This window comes from Anomaloglossus baeobatrachus, chromosome 1 (genome assembly GCF_048569485.1).
Source record: "Anomaloglossus baeobatrachus isolate aAnoBae1 chromosome 1, aAnoBae1.hap1, whole genome shotgun sequence".
Taxonomy (NCBI): domain Eukaryota; kingdom Metazoa; phylum Chordata; class Amphibia; order Anura; family Aromobatidae; genus Anomaloglossus; species Anomaloglossus baeobatrachus.
The window spans coordinates 722517714-722535128 of NC_134353.1; positions in this window are offsets into that span (position 1 = coordinate 722517714).

The following is a 17415-nucleotide window of genomic DNA, read 5'->3' on the forward strand; positions in this document are numbered from 1 at the left end:
CCTACAGTGTCTGATACCTACGTTGTATTATTTTATCCTAATTGCACCTGTCACTGTCCCTCACTCTAACAGTGTACTTTCCCTATTCCAGGAAAGGCAAAATGGCACCGCAATTCTTGATCTAGCCTTTATACAAGCCGAGTCACGGGTTGCAATGACCAATCACAACCATATCAATACTTGGCTTGGCTGTGATGGCTCTGGAAGTTCCCACAGCCTAAAAAGTTGGTGATTGGCTGCTCTGCAACCTATGAAGAACCTTTATTTGGGTGACAAACCTGAACAGGAACCGGACGTACAGTCAAAAGTCTACACAAAAATGTTATTTTAGCCATCAAATTTTGCATTTTTACAAGGATATCAGAAAAAAATGCACCATAAAATTTTTTGTGCAATTTCTCATAAGTATGTTGATACCTCATATGTGGTGGAAATTCATTGTTTAGGATCGGAAGGGATGTAGCGACATTTGAATTTTTTAAAGCAAAATTAGCTGGAATCATTAGCAGATGCCATCTTGTGTTGGGAGACCCCCTGAGGTGGCTAAACAGTGGAGCTCCCCCATAAGTGACCCCATTTTGGAAACTAGACACATTAAGAAATTTATCTAGATATTTGGTGAGCACCTTGAACCCCTGTGGGCTTCATGGAACTTTTGTAAGATTGAGCCATGAAAAGAAAAAAAATACATTTTTACCACAAAATTGTTACTTCAACCAGATAGCTTTATTTTTTTTATTTTATTTGTGTTTACTTTTAGCTACACGCCGATTTGTACACTTGTCGTGTTCGGGTCATAGTGACCCGGCATCATTTTTTACAGCTGTGAAGCCATATTTTCAGTGAAATAAAGGCGTTATAACCTCAGTTGGGTCTATTTATTTCATCTACTATTGTATATCAATTTATTTATTTATTTCCTAAATTATTTCAATGGCGTCGTACACTCGATCTGCCAGGTGTATGCTTTGAGATCTGCGCACCATAAAAATGGCTTTATATTGATAATTTTTGGTGCGCAGTCTATACTAAAATGTAGAGCGCATCCAGAGAGATCACTAGGCGTGCACTACACGTGTATATTCTGCGCAGAACAGACTGCGCAGAACGCGCTGTGTAAGAGGGCCTTATTTTGTAAAGCTGAGCTCTAAAGGCCTCAAAATGATTTTTTTTGCTAAGTTTAGGCCACGTCTCACTAAGCAACATCACTAGCGACATCGCTGCTGAGTCACGGTTTTCGTGACATAACAGCGATCTCGCTAGCGATATCGTTATGTGTGACATCCAGCAACGACCTAGCCCCTGCTGTGAGGTTGCCGGTCATTGTTGAATGTCCTGGACCATTTTCTTCAAAGGCGATGTCCTGCTGGGCAGGACGCATTGCTATGTTTGACACTGTGTGACAGGGTCCAAATGACAGCAGAGATCGTTATACAGTTCGCTACTAAAACCTGTATCGTTACTGATCTGACTGTATCGTTATCGTTGGTAAGGTCTGACTGTGTGACATCTCACCAGCGACCTCCCAGCGACTTACCAGTGATCCTTATCGGGTTGCATCATTTTCGGGATCGCTGGTAAGTCGCTAAATGTGACGGGGGCTTAAGTCTGTCTTCCTGGCTTATCTCCTTGTTTTGAAAAGGGTTCTTATCGTCTTATCTTCTCTGCTTTTATCAGTACACATATGTACAGAGCATCCAGCAACATGCTCAGGAAAGTGAAACCATGGCCTCCACAACCACTTCTACCCCCATGGCCTCTACCAGTGGTGCTTCAAGAATAAAAAGAAAAAGGTGCAGCTATTGCCCTTTTTCTTGTGATAATAAAACAAGAATTACATGTTCTGGATGTCAAAAATTCTTATGCAAAGCACATGTTTATTGTTCTTCATGCAAGTGTGATGCCCTGGACTAGCCAGGTAGTCACAGATAGGCCCCGCATAACACCGGTCCCCTAAAAAGGTAACAGCAGCCAACCACAATAAAACCTAGACACCTCCCTCTGAGCTTGATGGTCACACCAGGGGGCGGAGCCAGGCGGTTCCTGATGGACCGGTGGACGGCCGAGATGGAGGAGATTGCTGCGGCTGTGCGGGTAAGTAAAATGGAGGCAATTTTGGAGGAGCAGGAGAGCGACCCATGCCCCTATGTCCCCCAGGGACCAGCCGACACGGCTGAGGGATCCGGTCTGCCCCTGCCCTCCATGTTGCTTCCCTCACTGCCCGTACCGGCTGCCGCCGCTTCCCCGCTCACCCCGCTGCCCCCAACACCGTCAGCGGAGCCTGTTCAATGCACCCGTGAGGAGCCGCTAGCGGAAGCAGCCCGCGGACGGCCAGTCACCAGGCCGAGGCCTATCCCACTACCGTGGAAGTTGACCCGCCAACTTTGGAAGTGGCCGCGCCCCAAGAAATCCAGGCCCTGGCAGTCCACCCGGCCAAAATGGAGGCGTCCGTTGTCCGGAAGCCCGCCTGGCAGGTAAAGCTGGCCGCTCCTAGTTTCCAAGCCTCGGCTGAGGCGGCGGAGGGATGTCGTTGCAAGGCAGCACAGCAGGCCACGACACAGTGGGGTTCCCTAATCCAGAAGGTGCCGGTCGTAGCCGGCATGGGAGAGCTCCGGCTGGGCCCAACCCCCGCGCAGAGGGAGCAGGCAGACGCTCCATATTGGGAGCGGAAGTAGAACTAGCTGGGCCGGAAAATAGCGGCCTGAGAGAAACAGAAGGCCGAGGTACTCTCCCGTACCATCCGGGAGAAGGAGAACCTCCGGAGTGCCACCTATCGGGTACGGGGTCCGACCTACGAAGGCAGGTCCGGCAGTTTGACCCCCGACGTGGATGGGGGTTCATCTTTGAACCGGGCCTGGAGGCCGAAATCTTTTGTCTCCTGGCGGGACGTTAACCCTCACCTCCCAATGGGTCGCCCGGATCGTGACCTGGAGCCCGGCAAGCTCATCACATACACCCGGAATTGCAGGGAGAGGGGCTGGTTCGCCCTCAATGTGAATAGGAGGGTGAGTCGCAGTGCCCGGAGGCACACCCAGTCCCCTCCCCCGCAATACAGTTCTGATGTGGTGCTGGAAGAAGAGTATGGGGGGCACGAGTGTTAAAGGTAGCGGATCCCGGCTACCATGTTGAAGTCCCTGTTGGGACCATACTGCCCATCCCCATTGGGACCTTGTTGATTTTCCCCGCTTTAAAACCATGAACAAGGCCGAGAACTTGCAGGCCACCCAATAACTTGTGACTTGTAAATAGTCCCGGACCACCTTTCAGGTCCCATAGCCTCCGGAGAGGCAGGTTGGAGGAAGGGCCTGTGGGAATGCGATGGCCGAGGCTCTGTCACCAATGCAACCAGTGACAATCCTCCGTGTCAGGGGTCCCCTGGACGTGGGGCCTCTGGAGTGACTGCCGGGTATGGAACTTTGTACCCGGCCCGTTTGGGCAATACCCGGACCCATTCCTGTTTCCTGGACTGGGGAAAAGGGGTGCTGCCTTTTTCTTAGAGGCAGTATCAAGGGGCAGGTTTGCTTGGGTGGGTGACTGAAAAGACCCGGTCCCGTCCTGTTCCCAGTTATTCAATTTTTTTTTAATGTTTGCAACGGTTAAAGTGATATGCCTCCCGCAAGGGAAGAAAACCCAAAATATGCTTGAATTGTATAAATGTTAGTATACCTGTAAATATGTTTTTATCTTTTTCAGTTCGGAAAAATAAACGGTGGTGGTCGGACAGCCCGCGGACAGTCAGTAGTTAACCAAGGGGGAGCGTGACGCCCTGGACTAGCCAGGTAGTTACAGATAGGCCCTGCATAACACCGGTCCCCTAAAAAGGTAACAGAAGCCAACCACATTAAAACCTAGTCACCTACCTTTGAGCTTAATGGTCACACCAGGGTGCGAAGCCAGGTGGTCGGCCACGCCCACCGAGGAGTCCAAAGGGCCTGAAGCAGGAGAAACATCAAGTTTGTTGGTGGCCAGTGGCTAGTTGACAGTGACAGTAGTCAGTTGGAGTTGAGAGGAGTAGAGTGCAGCAGGCCTGTGGTGACAGGTCTGCAGCAGAAACTGATAGGTGTGAGGGTCATAGCCCGCACACTTTGGCTAGGAGTCAGGCGGTGGCCTTAGCCTGCAGGAGCCGGGAGGACGAAGCTACTGAAGAGAGCCGCGATCAGCTCAGCTGTCACTGAGGTAACTCGCGGCCACCGCTGGATCCTCCAACTGTGTCAGCAAGTCACCTGTTACTACATCGCTGTCACTCTGGTGACTTGCTGTCACAGTTGGAGGATCCAGCGGTATGAGAGAGGGCTGCTCACTTCAGTCACTCAGGGGATTAGCGGTCACCGGTGAATCCAGCACGGGTGACCGCTAATCAGTACGCGGCACATATACAGAGCCGCGGCATGACAATGAAGTCGGGTTGTTACGGGCGTCTGTCTGATAATAAAACCCAAAGGAACATCAGACAGTCAGGGTCCACCGTGCAAAGACTCTGCTGCAGACTATGGCAGAGGATAAGGGGTATATAAGTGTGCCACTGTAAATAGTAATAGCACAAGTGCAGAGTGCAATACCTCTGTTAAACTCACGGAGGAATATAATTAGGAAATAAAGAAATTCCTCCCTTACTTGGAGGGTGTGTGGTATAGTCTCTGTTAATGGTCACAGAGACAAAAGCAGTGAGTGTGAAATGGCACCTACCTAGGACCGTTCCTCTAGCGGTGCCAGGAGACGGACAGCAGCGTAAGCCGCACAAAGCTCCTACCTGCGTTCGCTCCACTAGTGTGCGAGGACACGAACCACTAGATATGGCACCTGCCTAGGTCCGCTCCACTAGTGGTGCAAAAGAGACGGACAGCAGCATAAGCCACACAAAGCTCCTACCTATGTTCGCTCCCCTAGTGTGCGAGGATACGAACTGCCAGACGCAGTATAAGGAACGTTACCCTAGCGGCAACGTCCACCTATGAGTAGAATCACAAGGCCCAGCCGGACCATGTGCCTCAGGCACCTGCCTATGTCCGCTCCACTAAGATGTAAGGATACGGACCGCAGCCGAAGCTGTAAGGTATAAGAACGCTACCCTGCCGGTAGCGCTCACCTAGCATAGACAGAGAGATGCCTAGAGGGACGTGCACAGAGCGTCTACTCTCATGCATGAACCAAGAGGACTGAGTGCCGGGCGGCGTGCGTCAGGGTCTTATATAGACTCTGTGCCTCATCCAAGATGGAGGACGCCAGAGCCAATCCACTGCCAGAATGACAGCAATGACGTCAAGCTGGCCTATCACCGAGCAAGCGTCACAAGCACATGACCAGCGACTAATCGGCATAGAAGGTGTCAGAAACATGTGACCACGTGTCACAAGCACATGACCAGCGGCCAATTAGCTTAGAAGGTATCAGAGACATGTAACCACGTGTCAGCGATGATGTCACCCGCACATGTGCAATAGCTCCAAGATAGGACTTAGTCTCCAGCGCTTGCACATGTACAGTAGCAAGAAATCCGAACATAGTCTCCAGTGCTCGCACATGTGCAGTAGCAAGAAATCCGAACATAGTCTCCAGTGCCACAGCAACCGTAACACGGGTGAAGTTCACCCGAGTTCATTCTCATAGCGCAACTCTGTCTGCTTTCAGCCGACATGTATCAACGACATTGTGCATCACACACACACACGGAACATTTCACACGGGCAACACACACACACATGTCAGTTATTTCACTCACGCACACACGGACATTCCACACGCACATACGGCTAGCATACGGGATACACACGCAGGCCACACATACCATAAAAACGGACCTAAAAAACGGACACAGAAAACGGCCCATTTTACATGGACGTGGTTATAACGGATGTGTGATGGAGGCCTGAGGCACAGTACAAAGTGAAGAAGGGAAGAAGCACCATACTGGGGTGTAGATTTACTTGGAATGGTTTGCGGGTGCCCTGTGACATTGGAAGAGCCCCTGAGGTGCCAGAACAGCAGAAACCCCCCCACAAGTGACCAAACTTTACAAGCTGCACTCCTCAATGAATTTATCTAGGGGTGCAGTGAGCATATTGAAACTACAGTTGTGTCACAAAATGTTATACTATTGGGCGGTGAACAAAAAATAATTACATTTTTAGTACTAAAATGCTTTTTTTAACTCCAGATTTCCAATTTTCACAGGGGAATAGGTAAAAAAGGCCCTGTAATGTGTTATACAATTTCTCCTGAATGTGGCAATACCTCACATATGACTGTACAGTACAGTTTGGCTGCACCACAGGACTCAGGAAGGAATGAGTGCCATTTGATTTTTGGAGCACACATTTTCCAAGAATAGTTTGTGGATATCATTTGCAGAGCCCCCAAGTTCCAGAACAGTAGAAATCCTCTTCAAGTGACCAAATTTGGATATTATGCTCCTCTGGAAATTCACCTATGGGTGTAGTGACGATCTAGTCTCTGGAAAAAACTCATGGTGTCAAACAGAGTGAATGTTGCAGAATTAAAAATTGCAAATAAGTCTTTGTTGTGCTCAGTACATTTTAGTGCCCATTCATTGTGCTCAGCTCGTGCTTCTGTAAACCTGCACCTCATACATTTAAGCAGGCTTTCGTCACTATAATGATGCCAAACATGTGGATGCTAACAGTGGTTTAGGAACATTGTGGGGCTCAGAAGAGAAGGGGAGTATTTGGATTTGGGAGAGCAGATTTTGCTGAATTTCTCTTTCGAGGTGGGAGCTATAGATTTTTCAAAAGCCTTTGTGCTACCAATAATTTAGGAGCGCCTTATATTTCTGTTAACTGATGACAGACCAGAGTGGGGAATTGTGTTTTTGTGGGTTGAGTTTTATGCTATTTGTTGGTGATTTTGATACAGAACATTTTGGTTCAGTTCACAATTATCTTGTGCTCTATGCTGAGCACTGACATCGGGGTTTCCATCTAAATCTCCGAAATAGGTGATTCAGATGAAACTCATGATGGATCCATTCACTAATGAGGCAGCAGAGTTAATCTGGACTCCGTTTGTCCTCTGTTCAGTAGTGTCTGTGTTTCAAAGGTGAACAAAACTGTTCATGATTGCACTTTTGTGCACGCCTAAAAAGAGGCTTAAAAAGATGGACACCGCCATACCACAGGCCAGACGGGAGTTTAAAGTGACTTCCTATGCCTCATTACAGTGAATTTTCAGTTGGGAATTTTGTCTGAATTACATTTTTCAGAGATTTAGAGTACATGTCCACGATCCTTACATGCCATGTCCTGGATGCAGTATGTCTTCTCCTGCAGAGACGCAAGTGTTCTCAGCAGGAGAGTCCAGCTGCCTGTGCCCACGATCCGGGTTTGGGGGGGCTGTAGACATTCTCTGTGTGTTTTCCCAGCTGAGGATACTCGCGTCTCTGCAGCATAAATTGACAGAACGTGAAGCCACACTGCATGTCAGTTTATGCTGCAGAGAAAAGAAGCACAATGGTCATGGGATTTCTATAAATCCCATCCACTGTGCTTGTATTGCACAATGCAGCAGTTTGGACGCAGCAAAAGCATGTTACATCCAAAACGCTGCTATTCCTGATTGTGTGCATGTACCCTTACACGTAATCCCCAGTGCGAGCTCAGAATAAATAGGAGCTGCACTGTACTGCGATCTTTGAGGCCTAAAACACACTTCCACAAAAAAAAGTCTGTGTGACACGGTCCGTTTTTCAGGTCCGTGTTCCGTTTTTTGGGGGCGTTTCTCCGGTACGTATGGCATCCGTGTGATGGCGTATGCGAGCTGTGTGTACGTGTAAAATGTCCGTGTTTGTATGTAAAATGCCCGTGTATGTGTACGTGGAATGTCCATGTGGAATGTCATTGATACATGTCGGCTGACAGCAGAGTTGCGCGATGAGAATGAACTCGGGTGAACTTCACCCGACTTCATTGTCATGCCGCGGCTCTGTCTGTGTGCCGCATACTGATTAGTGGTCACCTGTGACGGATTCACCAGTGACCGCTAAGCCCCCGAGTGACTGAAGTGAGCAGCCCTCTCTCATACTCACCACTCCCCGATCACCAGCGCGGTCAGAAACAGCTGTGCAAAGAATACGCGGCAACAATTACTTTGAATATGCCGGCCGCTCATTAATCAATCTCGTATTCCCTGCTTTCCCCACCCACAGGCTCCTGTGATTGGTTGCAGTCAGACACGCCCCCCACGCTGAGTGACAGCTGTCTCACTGCACCCAATCACAGCAGCCGGTGGGCGTGTCTATAATGTGCAGTAAAATAAATAAATAAATAATTAAAAAAACGGCGTGCGGTCCCCCCCAATTTTAATACCAGCCAGATAAAGCCATACGGCTGAAGGCTGGTATTCTCAGGATGGGGAGCCCCACGTTATGGGGAGCCCCCAGCCTAACAATATCAGTCAGCAGCCACCCAGAATTGCCACATACATTAGATGCAACAGTTCTGGTACTGTACCCGGCTCTTCCCGATTTGCCCTGGTGCATTGGCAAATCAGGGTAATAAGGAGTTTTTGGCAGCCCATAGCTAGATTAATCATGTCTGACTGCAACCAATCACAGGCGCCTGTGGGTGGGGAAAGCAGGGAATACGAGATTGATTAATGAGCGGCCGGCATATTCAAAGTAATTGTTGCCGCGTATTCTCTGCACAGCTGTTCCTCGCCGCGCTGGTGAGCGGGGAGCGGTATGAGCCGGGGGAAGAAAAAAAATGATTGCCAATGTAAGTATTAGTGAGAACAGCAGAAAAAAAGGTAAGTATACTGAATTTAATTTAAAAAAAACAAAAACCAAGATCGCTAGTGTAAAAACGCACACGCAAAAAACGTGCTGAACATGGACATACTCCGTGTGCGGTACGTGCAGGCATGGACCCATAGACTAAAGCGGGTCCGTGCCTGCGTGCTGCCGGCCAAAAACGGACATGTTGTCTGTGTAGAAAAGCGCACACACGTACTTACCACATGGACACACGTTCCGTGTGATTTTACGTGTGTGTGCCATCTACCAAAGAATAACATGGGTCTCTGTGTGTACGTGTCTCCGGAACGTGCAAATACGTACTGCACACGTACAAATTAAACGGATGTGTGTTGCAGGTCTGAGAGGCACAATGAACAAATCAATAGCAGTTCAAGAATTGTCTTTATTTATTTCTTTTTACGCCATTCACTGTGCATTATGTGACTTATGTGGCGTTATTCCGAGGGTAAGTTTGATTGCAGCGATAGGATATTTATATCTTTCCTCAGGTTTGGCAAATTTCATGCTAAAAAAATGCTTTTTACAACATAAAGGTTTTTTGCATCACCGGGTGCTGATGGCTATAGTTTTTATTTTTCTGCTGACAGAATCATGTGAGGGCTATTTTTTGGAGGGATGAATTGGAGTTTTTATTGGTACCATTTTTAGCCACATAATAGTTTTTGATTGTTTTCTATTCAACTTTTTATTAGGCAGAATCAAAAAATAACAGCAACTCTGCAATTTTTTTTTTTTTTTTTGTTTTTACACCATTTACCATGCCATAAAATGATTAGACCCTTATATTCTTCAGGTTAGTACAATTTCAGCGATACCCCATTTATGCAGTTTTTTTATGTTTTGCCGATTTTACACCAAAAAGCTATTTTATAGGAAAAAAAACAGTTTTTGCATTGCTGTATTCTGAAAGTTATAGATTTTAATTTTTTGGCTGGCTGAGCTGTATAGTGGCTTTTTTTTGCGTGACAAAATAATGTTTTCAGCAGTACTATTTTTATTTATATATGACTTTTTGATCGTGGTTTATTACTTTTTTTGTCAATTGTATGATGAAAAGATGTATTTTTAGCTACATTCTTGTTTATTTTTTACAGTGTTCACTGAAGTGGTTAACTAGTGTGACAGATTTATAGATTGGGTTTTTACAAACGTGGCAATACCAAATATGTGTAATTTTGTTGTTTTTTTTTAGACCCGCAACACACATCCGTTTTTTTTGTACGTGTGCGGTACGTATTTGCACGTACCGGAGACACGTATACACGGAGACCCATGTTATTCAATGGTAGATGGCACACACACGTAAAATCACATGGAACGTGTGTCTGTGTCGTAAGTACGTGTGTGCGCTTTTCTACACGGACGACATGTCCGTTTTTTGCCAGCAACACGCAGGCATGGACCCGCTTTAGTCTATGGGTCCTTGCCTGCACGGACCGCACACGGAGTATGTCCGTGTTCAGCACGTATCGTCCGTGTCCGTTTTTCATCACAAAATTTGAAACACTTGTTTCCAATCTATCAGGTCATTTGAAAGCAAACAACAACACCAGGATCTCATGATGAATGATTAAAATCGTTAATTGGGTAAGAATGCGGGCCTTTAAAAATGGACAGCACACGGACAGCACACGTACGTATTTTATGTCAAAACGGACATTCCACTCGCACACACGGCTCGCATACGCCATCACACGGATGCCATACGTACCGGAGAAACGCCCCAAAAAAACGGAACACGGACCCGAAAAACGGACCGTATCATACGGACGTTTTTTTTGCGGAAGTGTGTTTTAGGCCTTACAGAAATTTACATATTGATTAGAATATTTTTTTATTTTTTGATGTCTATTTCCAGATATTCTTTAAAATATTTTTACTTGTTTTACTTTTTTAAATGTTTTACTTAGTCCCTTTATGGGACACTAACTTTCAGTAATGTGATCACTGATCTAATTCACTGCAGTGCTTGAACTGCAGCAGCTCTGACATTTCTCATCACACACCATGCATACAGCATGGTCTGTAAGATTCTCCATAGCTGGGTGACCCGGGGTCATCATGGTGACAACCCATGGTTACCATGGCAGCAATTGGGTTCCTGTGATTGCTCCCTTCACCAGGGAGAAGTAAGCAATTCTTAGCAATTCTCTCCATGCTTCCTGAATGATGTGATAATGATTGATCGCAGCATGTAGGAGGGTTAAACTGTTGGATGCAGTGCAGGGACCACTCCTGGCAGTGAGAGCTGGGTCTCAACTACAGGATAAACTACAGACCCGGCAGCAATTATTGGGGGTACATTACAGGGACCCCCGCAATCACTATGAAGTACTGGGTACATCATTGGTCAGAATGGCATTGACTTTCCAATGTCGTGTAAAGGTTAATACAAGTAATGAGTGAACAGTAGGAGGGCTTCTTAAGGAAAAAATAACAAGTCTGTGAGAGCTAGAATTCCTACTGCTTGGTAGGTGATCAAATACTTATTTCATGCAATAAAATGGAAATTAATTATTTAAAAAAATCATACAATGTGATTTTCTGCATTTTTTGAGGGGATTCAGTCTGTCACAGTTGAAGTCTAGCTACGATAATAATTATAGACCTCTATTATTTTCAGGTAGTAAAATTAGCAAAATCAGCAGTGTATCAAATACTTATTTTCCTCACTGAAGTAATGTCTACCACTGAGAGCCCTACATAGTAATAATGCCTCCTTTGTGCCCTCTAGATGGTAAAATTGCCTTCTAGAAAATATTTATCTCCTTTGCTAGTGCTCTTAAAAAGTGTCCACATTTTTCCACTGGAAAGTAACAAATCTCTCTATATATCTTTGACATTCACTGTACTCTGAGTGCCCCTGTAACATTAATTCTTCTATAGTTTCCACTTAACATTTAATAATAGACCCTGAGTCTTATCAAGTACAACACCTATATGCACAGTATGATGGTCCCACAGCTCCCCTATACACAGAATATTGCCCCACAGTTCTCTTATACAAAGGATGATGGTTCCACAGTTTCCCTATACCCTATGACATCAACATGACCAGAATACGACTTTCTGCGTGTGCATCAGCGCATCTACCACTGCACCAGCCTGCTGTTCTGTAGAATGCAGGCTTAAAGCAACCTCAGTGTTACAGAACGGAGGGCAGAGGTGCAGGGAGATCATGTCTCCCTGCTCTACTACTGCAGGGCTTAAGGATAGCAGTAGCTGTGGGTTGGCACCTCTATTTCTGGGGCCTATGACAATCACAACCTCTGCCCACAGTAGCTATGCTATTATTCTGTTTATGGAACGCTCTACCCCAAGAAGTTAGGACAAATCATAACTTACTCAGCTTCAGGCGCACCCTAAAGATGCATCTTTTTAGGGCGGCCTATCACACTCCCTAACCAGATTTGTTTCACATAGTCCCTCTTCAACTTCTCACAACATAACCCAACGTCAAACTCCATGCCACCCAAATGCATCTCAAGGCTCTGGCCAACTTGTCCAGGAAACCATTATCCATCCCCCATTTTCGTGAGATGGCTGGATTGTTATTGTAAATAAGCACTTGTACTTTGCCCCCCACCATATCTCATTGTAGATTGTAAGCTCTCACGAGCAGGGTTGTTTCTCTTTTCTTTTTTTTTTTTCTCCCCTTCTAAATATTGTATTTTCTATAACTGTTACTTGTTTGTATATGATCCTCCTGAATTGTAAAGCGCTGCGGAATATGTTGGCGCTATAGAAATAAAGATTATTTTTATATTATTATTATGTTTAGTTTTGGAAAATAATTTAAACATGCACGTAAATTGGATTAGATGCAATTTTAAACACATAATATAGCTGAAGCAGCTTCTATGTGATAACATTACAACAACCTCACTGGTTTCTTTATACTCATCAAGATATTCTAACCATAAAGAACTGCAGATAGGTATATTTTTTATGAAATATATAATTTTAGACTAGATATTAAAAAAGTTCTTTGTTTTTTATGATAAAAAATTGTTAAGTCTAGCAGCATAATAAAAAAAAAGAAAAGCAATGTAAGCAAGCTGGAGTGTATGAAACATTTCTGCACTGAGAGTCTTCTGTATTGCTTCATAACAGTGTACAGTGCTGACTTTCTCAGTTTAATTCCCACACATATAATTACTTTACCCAGTTGGCTTCTAGAATTGGACGTGATTCAGGCCTTGACACTTAACATTTGAATAATGTGCCCTCTTTTTTCATTGTTATGCTAAGCTTAATCAGGTATCGTTACCCACCAATCTAAAATCTTAAGTGCAATTTTAAATCTTTCCAAAAATAGTTTGAAATTGAAGAAGACTGGATCATTTACTATTTAAAAACATGTTCTTTATATCATCTATTAAGTACTCCCTCTGTGCCAAACCATCTGGGTAAAAGAGTAATAAAGCATGTCAATGGTTGAAAAAATGATCAGCTAATGCAAATTACTTTTGGCTGCCAATTACAACAATCCTTTGCAATAAAGGCACAGTAAAGTTGGCAACACATGAATATTTTAATATGCACAGGTTGCAGTTTTTTTCTTTTTATTTAAATTGCAAAATAATGAACACTTGTTTATTATCTTTCACATTGTAGCAACCTATTCAACAAATTAAAGGGGTGGCTGGGGTTTTATTATATTTTTTGCTTTGACCTAGGCTGTAGAATACTGACAGTTTGTGATATACTCACTGCCAGCATTCTGCACCATTGCCTAGATACCAAACTTTAGTACTTGACCATCTTCCTTTCTGATTCTGCAGCATCGGATCACATACTGACTAGTCTTTTTCTGTCTGGAGTCTATACATACCCTCATAACTTCCTACCTCTGTGATTCTTCTGCCCAAGTCTCTTATCTGAGAAAATTGGTCTATTTATGCTAATCACACTCTAATCAGACTCTAATCATAGCTTGAGCAGAGTGTAATCCGATTTTCTCAGATCTGGAGGAAGCAGAATTTTTTTTCCCATCATTCTACAAGTCCGTAAAAATAGGACTGCACATGGATGTCATGTTTTTTCACGGACTTAATAGTCGCCCAGCAGGGGGTCCCCAGTGCACGGTACCTTCAGTGGCCACATGATCTGCCACTGATAGTGGTACACCGCTCTATATATCTACTAAAAACTCACACTAGGTGCTACACTGTATAAAGTTTTTGTTACAAAGTATACATATTTCAGGGGTAATGTAGGGAGACGTGTGACAGCTCTATCCAAACTGTACATGGGATGGGTAGTGGAAGTGATCTGTGCTGCACTTTCACAGGATCACTGCTATGTCACGCCCAATGCTGGAATGAATGATAGAGATCAGTGCTGGGGCAGATTACAACAGCCAATGAGTATGAAGTGGGTGATGCTATCACTGTCTTTGAGCTTAGAACAAAACACAGTACATTGCCTAGTCTGCAGAGCAGCATGTAAACAAACTGGATGTAGCCAATGATGTGAAATTTATTAAAAAAAAAAGCAATTTATTTTTAATGGGTGCTGTATATTACAATACAGCACAGATTAACTTAAAACATATTTGAATTTTGGGGTTGGACAACCTCTTTAAGGTGAGAATACTTAATTTCCTATAGAAAGTACTTATTTCAAATTATATTATTAGTTAAAATACATATTTTTTTTACTTGAAGTAATTGAAAGGAATATGGTATATCTAATACTATTATCATAAATCCAGGACCCGAATTATAAAAATATTTCTTTTATTGGTTCTACAAAATATAAAACACACAAAAACATACAAAAAACACAACATGTACAAGGTGATTAAGATGCCTAGTCCAATTGATGTCTCGCTTCACCTATTGTAACCCTTATATCTCCCTATGATGCACCACTACCAAGCTGCGGAGACCTCCCTAAAAGTGGTTTTACACGCTACGATATCGGTAATGTTTTATTGTTGGGGTCACGTCGTTAGTGACGCACATCTGGCGTCATTAACGTTATCGCAGCGTGTGACACCTATGTGCGACTGAAAACGATCGCAAAAGTGTCAAATATCGTTTGCCGTGGAGAGGTCATCCTAAAACCAAAAATCGTTTACCTCTCATTAGCGATGCTGATCCTCGTTCTTGCGGCAGCACACATCGCTGTGTGTGACACCGCAGGAGCGAGGAACTTCTCCTTACCTGCCTCCACCGGCAATGCGGAAGGAAGGAGGTGGGCGGTATATTTACGTCTCGCTCATCTCCGCCCCTCCGCTTCTATTGGACGCCTGCCGTGTGACGTCGCTGTGACGCCGCACGACCCGCCTTCTTAGAAAGGAGGCGGATCGGCTGCCATAGTGACGTTGCAGAGCAGGTAAGCCGTGTGACGGAGGAGCGCGATTTTGTGCGCGACGAGCAGTGATATACCCGTGTCGCACAAACGATGGGGGCGGGAACGCACAATAGCAATATCATTACCAATATCGCTACTGTGTAATGCCCCCTTAAGGTCAGATGGGGTCCCCGCTCCACGGAGGCTATCCTTCTAATTTTACCTAGCACTCCCTACTCCTAGCATAACCATATCACACAGTGATAAAAAGAAAATAGAAAAGGTAGTGAAAAGATAAATTTAGGGTAAAAAAAGTACCCCATTCATTCAGGACAATTTCAGACCCAATAGTAGATGTATAGACTTAATCTGATGAGAGGAGGGAAATACATTCCCAGTTATTGAAAAAACAAATACTCTCATATTACTTTTTTAGAGTTAATCGATGCTCTGGGTTCTCTGTGCCTTGTAACTAATTATATATAAAACTGATGGAAAACCCATCTATATAATATATATATACTGTTTGCAACCCATGTTATCAACATCCCTCCTTTCTTCAAGGGTCAATGACTTCCAATCAGGTATAATCTTGGAGTACAAAAAAATAAATCAAGGTATCATATGACATGAAAATACATGGAATTTTCCTCTTATTTCTATTAGTGTATACTCCTCAGGGATTCATATAACCAAATCATTGGTGCTCTTGTCTTTCCACAATAGGAAGACCTTACAGGTCCAGAGTCACCTATCAGATAACAGTCCTTCCCATAGAGGAGTCCTATCAAAATTCAATTTTCGCCTCTGCCTCGACGTGTTTCTCCCCTTCCATGGCCGGGGTTCTTCAGGAGGCCTTCTATTCAAGAGTCAGAATTAATCCATAATGTAATCAGATACGTTGGGGTGTAAAATATCAACCCTCCATATACAGGATCTGTACAGTGTTCTAGTATAGGTTCTGATACTCAGGAGCTACAGACAGACTCCTATATGCTCCCATACCACACACATATTGCCTGAGCAATTCTGCAGTTGTCCCCACATCAGATGATCATGGCATCATGGGAATATAGCACTGTATGTAGCACATTTACTTCAGTGAACATAAACTACAATGACTGAAACAGCCAATAGATGAGAGTGATAATTATGGGCTCACCTGGTCAGTTGGGTTCTCTGATCCATGGTTCAGGATAAGCAAAGTCGATGATGCAAAATAACTGGATTTTCTGGACAGTTAATAGATTGATGAAGTCTAGAACAGCAAGGTATGTAGAACAGCATTAAGGCAAGTGAATTTGGAAGCAATAGATGCAGATGGAGGGCATTTATATATACCAGAAGGTGGCCCGATTCTAACTCATCGGGTATTCCAGAATTTATTGTGTAGTTAATGTATGATTTTTGTTATATATATAGATGTTGTTCTGTGTAGTTGCCAAGTGTTTGTGTAGGGCGCTGTAATGTTCTGGGTGTTGTCTGGGTGTGGGGGGGTGTGAGAGAAGTGTTGTTTGTGTGTTGCGTTGTGTGTGTTGCTCGGTTTGTGTGTGTGTGTGTGTGTTTTGGGGAGGTATGTTTTGTGCAGTGTGTGTGTCTTGGAGGAGAAGTCCTGGGGAGAGAGGAGTATAACAGGAGGAGTAGTCCTGGGGGGAGGAGTCTAATAGTGTTATGGACAAGATTATAAACTACTATGAGTTATATGAAGATATCCAAAAACCAGGATTTAAGATGGTCTTTGAACTGCACTCAGACATAAGACTCATCAGTCTGAACTTTCATGTGACAAGTGAATCATGCTGACATAGCTTAATATAAATGAGGAAGCAAGCACATATACAGTAAATATATATATTACAGAATAAGCTATTTTACTTTATCCAATACCAATAATTCCTTTTAAATGTTTGTCAGCTTCCGTATTAAACCAGTCATGTATCTTCTATGCAGATCCGTGTATATTTCTCTGGTCTGCATGGAAGAATAGCATGCATGCTACTTAACAAATGACTCATGATTTTGATGCAGATGGGGTTAAGGTAGATGCACAATTAGATTGCATCACTGTAAATTTATGGCCTGCCTTAACAAATGGCGCCCAACGCACCTTAAAACGGAGCTTCTGGATGACGGACGGCCATGCTGACACCTTGATTCAAAAAGGCAACTACACGAGAGGGGATATGCGCACTCCACAATGCAGGTGAGAAAATTTGTCTTATCTCACCTCGCAGACCTCATGCGTGTACTTGCATTTTGAAAGGGGGGGTTGGGCTGTCCCAGTCTAGATACCTAATGACCGCGATCTCGAATGAGATAAGCTGTCCTAAGAGAACTCACCTGGTCAT